The 9,294-nt window shown below is 37.7% G+C and overlaps 1 non-coding gene across 1 annotated transcript; it reads left to right on the forward strand.

Annotated features, from left to right (window-relative positions):
* Positions 1 to 437: 437 nt before the first annotated feature.
* On the forward strand, positions 438 to 509 carry TRNAC-ACA. Its single transcript has one exon. It is a non-coding gene; the product is annotated as a tRNA-Cys (tRNA).
* Positions 510 to 9,294: the final 8,785 nt, after the last annotated feature.

Consider the following 9,294-nt stretch of genomic DNA (forward strand, 5'->3'; position numbering starts at 1 on the left):
AAAAAACACTTTTTTGCTTATCTAGATAAAAAGTCCATGGTTGCAGCTCTAATTCACCTTGCCATGTGGAGTCAGAAAGATCAAGGCTAATCCCTATTTCAAATTTTAAAAATCATAATATTTTCTGTCTTTGAGTTTTTTAATCTACAGGCCACTTACCCCTAATCTCATCAGTCTTTCATCAAAGCATGATTTTCAGTCACCAAAACCATCCTGTTAACATTTTCTTTAATGTAATTATCATAACACTTTAATTTACTATAATTTTAGTGACTACAAGTGGGCATAATTCTCTCAGTGCTTTCGTTTTTTTCAATGTTGTGATTGTTTTGTGTGTGCAAAGTACAATAGCATTATTATTAGTTGGACTGGAACTTCATACCTCTATGAAGCAGTTCAATATGGCAAGAACATTTTTAGAAGTCATATAAAAGACTTCCCTGGTGGCTCAGATGGTAAAGTGTCTGCCTACAATGCAGGAGACCCGGGTTCAATCCCTGGGTAGGGAAGATCTCCTGGAGAAGGAAATGGCAACCCACTCCAGTAGTCTTGCTTGGAAAAATCCCATGGATGGAGGAGCCTGGTAGGCTACAGTCCATGGGGTCACAGAAGAGTTGAACATGACTTCATGACTAAACTCAGTCTTGCCCGACTCTTAAGGACCCCTGCCAAGCTCCTATGTCTATGGAGATTCTCTAGGCAAGAATACTGGAGTGGGTTGCCATGCCCTCCTCCAGGGGATCTCCCCGACCCAGGGATCGAATCCAGTTCTCCGGCATTGCAGGCGGACTCTTTACCATCTGAGCCACCAGGGAAGCCCAAGAATACTGGAGAGGTAGCTTATCCCTTCTCCAGGGGATTTTCCTGACCCAGAGATCGAATCCGGATCTCTTGCATTGCAGGCAGATTCCTTATCAGCTGGGAGCGACCAGGGAAGCCCCATGACTAAAGAACAACAACAAAACGTATAACTGATTCAATCTGCGGTACAGATTGTGTGAACTAACACAACAATGTAAACCAACTATACCAACAACAACAAAAGGTCGACCCATTGAGCCTGTAAAAAAACCACGGTGGTGGTGGTTTAGTCGCTAAATCGTGTCCGACTCTTGCGACACTCTTGCGACACTGTAGCCCACCAGGCTCCTCTGCCCATGAGATTCTCCAGGCAAAAATACTGGAGTGAGTTGCCATTCTCTTCTCCAGGGGATCTTCCCGACCCAGGAAACGAATCCGGGTCTCCTGCATTGCAGGCGGATTCTTTACCAACTGAGTTATGAGGGAAGCAGTTTACCTTAATTTTCTTTTACATGTGCTACTCTGAATTATGGCTCCTCAAAAGCAGATATTTTAAAATATTAATAAATATTAATTCTTATTAGATTTCATCATTACATCTAGCTTTTCACCCAAATCCTTTAATATTTCTTGAAATGCTGAATGTGGTCATTGGATGGATCGTTTGTATACTTTATCTTTCTTTTCTTTCTCCTTAAAAGAACTTACAGCATGTAATCTAATTTAAAATAAGAATACAGGATAGTCTTTACCTGAAAGTCAGAAAGGCTTTGCCACGGCCACTGTTCTGCGTCTCCAGTCTCCTGTGAAGGTTCCCATGTTTTGTGTACATTTTTTTTAAGCTGTGCATGCTTTTTTCCTATTAATCAGTTTTATGTCAGCCTGAGACTCTAAGAGGGTGGCAGAGAATCTTTCTTCCCCAACATCCTCATAGGCCCATTGTCTGCATGTCATATTCAATTAATATCTTCCATTTTCTCACATATGCCACTACCTAAAATGTAAACTCAAGTAATACCAAGGGAAATAGCACTCTGGCCTTTCTGTTGACATTAATTCAAGAAGTAGCACTCAACCAGTTACCTATATACTAGATTGTATTCTTTCTTAACAGATATTTCCACATCTTAGCTACAACAACTTTAAATATTGATATAATTCAGATAAATTATATCTAAAATATTTTTCCAACAAATCAAATTTTTATTTCAACATGCCTTGTCAAAAAAAGTTACTGTTGAATATCAGTTCTGACTGGAGCACTGGATTAGAAGCATATAAAAATTAAATTCAGAGGATCCCCTTGTGACCCAGTGTTAGCGCTCAGTACTTTAACTGCCACGGGCCTTGTTTTGATCCCTGGTCAGGGAACTAACTTCCTGCAAGCTGCACGATGTGGCCAAAAAAAAAAATTTATGATTTTATATTACCTTTATTTTTCTACTTTTAAACAGATATGGTCTGCTTGCTGAAGGCATGTTTTGAGATATAATTAATTTAGAAATGTGAATTTGACTATAAGATAGGAGAGAAATAGTAACTCTTCAGAATTGTATAAAAAATCAAACAAATATATTTTATAGATCTTTTTCTATAGTACCCATATATAATTTTTATTAAATTTTAGACACACATTATTTACTAGTTGATGAGAATTTGCATTTTCTTCTTACTAGTATTCTATTATTATCTATAGTTGTTCAATTGATTTAATAGTCCATCCAGTCAGCAATTACATATTGAACACTGTTATAGGAAGCACATTATGCTACATAATTTTTAGTTAATTTAAAGATAAGTGACATAATCTTTTCTCATGGAATTTTTTATATGTAATATATAACACTAGAAAATATTACCAGTGCAAAAAACAGAAAGAGATCACATCCATGTACCCACCTATTCAATAAAATCTTATCAAGAATTTACTATGTCTGAATAATTGTGATGGGCATTGGGGATAAGGAAATAAAAAATAGTCCTTGTCTTTAAGGCCTTTACGATCTATGCATAACATCATAAATAACTTCATGGAACTAAAGGCTTTTGAGTTCTACTATAGGCTATAGTGTATGTGATAAATTTGTAGCAAGGAAATACTGAAGGTAAAAAGACAATTTAGAGGCTATCAGAATAATCCAGTAAAGAAATAATGAGGTTATGAATTTAGGTAGCTGTTACAGAATGCATGGTTAGCAGCCAGATGAGAAAGGATTGATTGGGCTCAGGATTCATTGAATGTGGGAGAGAAGAAAATGGAATGAATCAAATATGCTACAGGTTAATCAGTGTGTCTATGAGACTGATTTTTTAAAATAGGAATACAGAATTTAAAAAGAGAAATTTAAGGTTAAATATCACATTAAGATAAATGATTACCATGAAAAAGAAGATCATTTTGAATGACCTGGGTTGAAATGAGAGAATACTGGACAGTGCCACTACATTTTTAATTCCCAGGAAGCTTCCTTCCATGAAACAGGGATTCAGATGCTGGGAAAGCAGCGCGGCATGGTGGCTAAGGGTATGGGCTCTGGACCCAGGCTGCCTGGGTTTGAATCCTGCTGCTGCCTCCTTACTGGCTGAGGGCTGAGCCACAGTGAGTACCTGTGTTCCCTCACGTGTAAAATGAAGATGATGATAATACTGTCTGTATTGTATGATTTGCATGAGGAATAAATGAATTAATACACTTTGAATGATGTTTGACATCATAAACACTCACTATATCCTCTTAACTATATCTCCATCTGGACTAGACCATTGAATGCCAGACTTAAATGTGCAGCTGACTACTTGACATCTAGCCTAAACTCAAGCGCACACAAAATAAAGAATCTGTTAGGTACAACCCATCTCCATATTTTTACAATGAACCTGCTTCTTTCCATATATTCCCTTTGGAGAAAGCTACACTTTCAAAAACCTAAAGGTCTCTTTCTCCCCGTGTATCTAATCAATTAGTACATCCTGAAGGCTATATTTCCTTATCAGTCTCTGATCTGTCCTATCTGTGCTTACTCACAGCCACTTTTTTCCTTCAAATCACATTAACTCCCCTATGCAGTAGTATTTGTTATTGTTTAGTCATTCAGCTGTGTCTGATTCTTTTGTGACCCCATAGACTATAGGCTGCCAGGATCCTCTGTTCATGGGATTTTTCTGGGCAAAATTACTGGAGTGGATTGCCATTTCCTCCCCAGGGGATCTTTCCCACCCAGGGGTCAAACCCACATCTCCTGCACCGCAGACTGATTGCTTACAGCTGAGCAACCTGGGAAGCCTGATGCAGTGCTACAGTGGACTCCTAATTGATCTTTGGCTTTCACATCTTCCACTACTTATCTGCCTAAGAGTTTATCTCTAAAGTCTAAATTTTATCATGACATTTCCCAGATTGCTGCTGCTAAGTCACTTCAGTCCCAGATTATAACTCCTCAAAAGCTTGCCATTCTGTAGGATACAGAATAAACTCATCTGAGAAAGATCTTCCACCCTCTCTGCATGCTAGGGCACCTGTGCACTGTGACACATGTACTCCAATCACACTTTCAGCTCCATCACACAGCTGGGCCTCTGTGCTCCAACCACACTCTCCAGCTCCATCACACAACTGGGCCTCTGTGCTTCAACCACACTCTCCAGCTCCATCACACAACTGGGCCTCTGTGCTCCAACCACACTCTCCAGCTCCATCACACAACTGGGCCTCTGTGCTTCAACCACACTCTCCAGCTCCATCACACAACTGGGCCTCTGTGCTCCAACCACACTCTCCAGCTCCATCACACAACTGGGCCTCTGTGCTTCAACCACACTCTCCAGCTCCATCACACAACTGGGCCTCTGTGCTCCAACCACACTCTCCAGCTCCATCACACAGCTGGCAATTACTGGACTGACGCAGCCTTCTGTCTTCATTTACACAATTCTTGGTGGTGGTGGTACCCATACATACCCTCTTCTCCTTAGTCTTATTTTTATGGAACTCGTGGTCATCTGTCAAAACTCACTTCAAGGGTTATCTTTTCTTTGAAACCTTATTGATTACTTTTCCTATCATCTGGCTAACACTTTCTGTGACCTGTCTTCTCTGACCCACCTCCCCCTTGTAACTTGCAAATATACTTATAAGAGCACATGAAACCTTAATTGAATCAAGGTACTACTTCAAAGTCTATTTTACTTTTCAAAAACTAAACTTTTCAAATATACATATGTGACTTAATAACATTGCATACCACTCGGAATATGCCATACATGTTGAATAATGTTTGACATCTAAGCAAATTTTATAACTAATTCAGTAAAGGTGACAGCCACATTTTTATAAAAGGCAATTAATCAGACTAGGAAAAGTATTGGGAATGGGTTATGATTTCTAGTCACTGAATAGATTGCTAAGTTAAAAGTTATAAAGCACAGTGCTTGGAAAAAAAAGACATTTTTATTAAAAAAAAAAGTGTATTAAATTTTAAGTTCAAAAGAATTTGTTTGATGACAAATTTACACAAAAATCTTTGTATCATTTATTTCCTTCATATTTTGATCACTTCTCCCCAAAATAAAATGCCATCAATAGAGTTTCACTTCCTCTTATATCTCTCCTAAACTTAAATTTCTGCTAATAAATTCAGCCTGATTAAAACATCTTGTAACTTCCTATTAGGGAAATTTTCACAGTGGGAAAAAAATAGCAATTAACTTTTTCCCTCTTAATTATGTGCCTCTTTTTATAATCCTTGAAGAACCAAATAACAATTATAATAAACTCTGAGACCATATTTAAAAATATATTAATTATTGAAGTGCTAACTTCAATGCTTATAAATTTTCAGCCAAAACATTTCATGCTCCCCTTCCTTTAATTTTGAAATATTTTTATTCCAAGTGAAATAATATTTTAATAAAAATATAAATATACTTTCTCTGAAAATAGAGAAAAACAAAAGAATTATTATAGTACTACAACACAGAAGTCATGTAACAATACAAATAATTCTATTAAGGTTATTCACTAACTCTCGGGTCATAATATAGAAAAGATTCTTAGGGAACCATTTAAACCTTTCTAATGTAGATTCTCAATTACTCTGTAACTCCAAGTTACAATGAACCAAGTTATTTTGTAGGTGAGTGGGTGGGTTAGTCTCTCAGTCATGCCCGACTCTTTGCGACCCCACTAACTGTAGCCTGTCAGGCTCCTCTGTCCTTGGGGATTCTCCAGGCAAGAATACTGGAGTGGATTGCCATTCCAGGGGATCTTCTTGACCCAGGGATCTAACCCAGGTCTCCTGCATTGCAGCCAGATTCTTTACCATCTGAGCTATAGGGAAGAAACACTATCAGTATCTTGGTCTTTTTACAGGACAAATAAGTTATTGGCAAATTGGTACATTTCCCAGTTAATGGTATAGAATTAAATTAAAATACATGATATAAATGGTATTAATACACTTTGTAATTGAATCACTTGAGAAAAGTGATAATGTTAATTAAAGTCATGCACTACTGGGCTCATCAGCAAATGCCCAGACTGACACAGAAATCTTAGAAGATAATTTTTTTCCTCTTTGGAAATTAGACTGGACGTTAGTGGTAATATTCAAAAGAAAAAAAGTCTACAAGATAAGTACCTTAATGGTTTACAAAATTTACTACATCAGATAACAAGAAATAGGTTCATGATAAAGGGCATGCCTGAATCCCTGTCCCTAAATACCACCCTAATTTTTGCCTTTTTTTTTTTCCTGATGACACAATAATAATTTTTGCCTTATTTTTAATGATCAGCATCTCAAAGGAGTTCTGTAAATGTCTGTTTCAGTATCCAGTTTCTTCACTTAGCATTCAGCCCTCATTCCACTTTAGTCTATATTTTCTCTTCTCTAATAAAAGGCCTCTTGCTAAGTACATAGTTTCATGTTATGGCACCAAAGACCCTTCCAGAAGCACACAGCTGAGCACACGTCTCTCCTGAGCTTCTGAGAAACTTAATTCCCCAAGGGGCCTCCTCCAACTCTGCCTGCTACATTAGAGTCTCTTGCAGGCTTATCCCTCACTGCCTAGACACTGCAGGCTAGAATTTCCTAAAACTTGTTCACAGGATGCTTTCTCTTTTCTCTCTCTGCTCTTTTTAAACAATCTCAATTATGATTACAGCTCTATCAACACCTGATCCTCTCCTGGTGTCTCTGTTTTATGAATAGCACCATCAGTTTTCCTGTCAATTTTAACTACTCTAGAGCCCTAAAAGAGCTACCCATTCCTTTCCATTTCAAGATGTAATCACCAAAGTACAAGGCACAAATATCTTACTCTTACTAGAGCAATTCACATTTTAACTGTCCTCCCTGCCTTCTTGTTTTCTCCTGAGGAAGTCTCCCTACTGATGCTAGATGTATCTTTTTAAAATGTAAACGAATACCACCCCCACCATCTTTTAAAAGTTAAGAAAACCTTTCCATTTTTCTTAGAATTAGAATACAATTTTAACGTGCCCTTAAAGGTTGTATGGTCTTGGTCATACTCACTTCTCAATCCCATCCCACACCAGGACCCCACCCCAGTCTCTGCTGACAGCCACACCACTTAAACTCAGGTCATTAAACACAATGCTCCAGGGCTTCCCAGGTGACACAGTGGTAAGAATCCATCTGACAATGTACGAGATCCAAGAGACATGAGTTAGATCCCTGGGTCAGGAAGATCCCCTGGAGCAGGAAATGACAGCTCACTTCAGTATTCTTGCCTGAAAAATTCCATGAACAGAGGAGCCTATCAGGCTACAGTCCATGGCATCGCAAAGAGTTGGTCATGACTGCTCCAATTCCCACAAGATCTTGGTAGGGCTTCCTCCTCACATACCATTCTTTAGCCAAGAAAATGTTTCCTCACCCTTTAGATTTCAGCTCACCAATCACTTAGTAGGAAACTCCTTCCATTACTCCTCAGATACTGCTATATCTTGTCTTTGTGGAAAGTTGCAAACTTATTTAAAGTAATTTTAGGAAGTGAAACTGATTGAAAATAAATATATCAATTTACCTAATCTGCTTTGTTCTACCTCTTGCTTACAATCTTTTTAAAACAGTATTTAAAGGAGACTATAGCAAAGATCAAAGGAACTATAGCAAAGATCAACAAAACTAAAAGTTGGTTCTTTGAAAAGATAAACAAAATAGACAAACTGTTAGCCAGACTCATCAAGAAAAAACGGGAGAAGAATCAAATCAATGAAACTAGAAAAGAAAACGGAGAAATCACAACAGACAACACAGAAATACAAAAGGACTTAAGAGGCTACTATGAGCAACTATATGCCAATAAAATGGACAACTTAGAAGAAATGGACAAATTCTTATAAAAACATAACTTTCAAAAACTGAACCAGGAAGAAATAGAAAATCTGAACGACTAATGTTATATACCATATTAACAAATTGAAAGATAAAAGCCATATGATTATCTCAAGAGATGCAGAGAAAATCTTTGACAAAATTCAACACCCACTTATGATAAAAGCTCTCCAGAAAGCAGGCATAGAAGGAACATACCTCAACATAGTAAAAGCCATATACAACAAGCCCACAGCAAACCTTATCCTCAATAGCAAAAAATTAAAAGCATTTCCTCTAAAATCAGGAACAAGAAAAGGGCACACACTCTCACCACTACTATTCAACATAGTTTTAGAAGTCCTAGCCACAGCAATTGGAGAAGGCAATGGCAACCCACTCCAGTCCTCTTGCTTGGAAAATCCCATGGATGGAAGTGCCTGGTAGGCTGCAGTCCATGGGGTCGCTAAGAGTCAGACACAACTGAGAGACTTCACTTTCACTTTTCACTTTCATGCATTGGAGAAGGAAATGGCAACCCACTCCAGTGTTCTTGCCTGGAGAATCCCAGGGACAGGGGAGCCTGGTGGGCTGCAGTCTATAGGGTCACACAGAGTCAGACGTGACTAAAGTGATGCAGCAGCAGCAGCAGCCACAGCAATCAGAGAAGAAACAGAAATAAAAGGAATCCAGATTGGAAAAGAAGTAAAAATCTCACTGTTTGCAGATGACATGACTCTCTACATAGAAAATACTAAAGATACCACCAGAAAATTACTAGAATTAATCAATGAATATAGCAGTTTCAGGATATAAAATTAATACACAGAAATTCCTTGCATTCCTATATAATAACAATCAAAAAACAGAAGGAGAAATCAAGGAAACAATCCCACTCACCACTGCTATGAAAAGAATAAAATACTTAGGAATAAATTTATCTAAACAAACAAAAGACTTATATATAGAAAACTATAAAAGACTGATGAAAGAAATCAAAGATGACACAAATAGATGGAGAAATAAACCATGTGTGTGGATTGGAGGAATCAATATATTGAAAATAAGTATACTACCCAAAGCAATCTATAAATCCAATGCAATTCCTATCAAGCTACCAACAGTATTTTTCACAGAACTAGAAAAAATAATTTCA

This window comes from Cervus elaphus, chromosome 31, assembly GCF_910594005.1.
Source record: "Cervus elaphus chromosome 31, mCerEla1.1, whole genome shotgun sequence".
Lineage (NCBI taxonomy): Eukaryota > Metazoa > Chordata > Mammalia > Artiodactyla > Cervidae > Cervus > Cervus elaphus.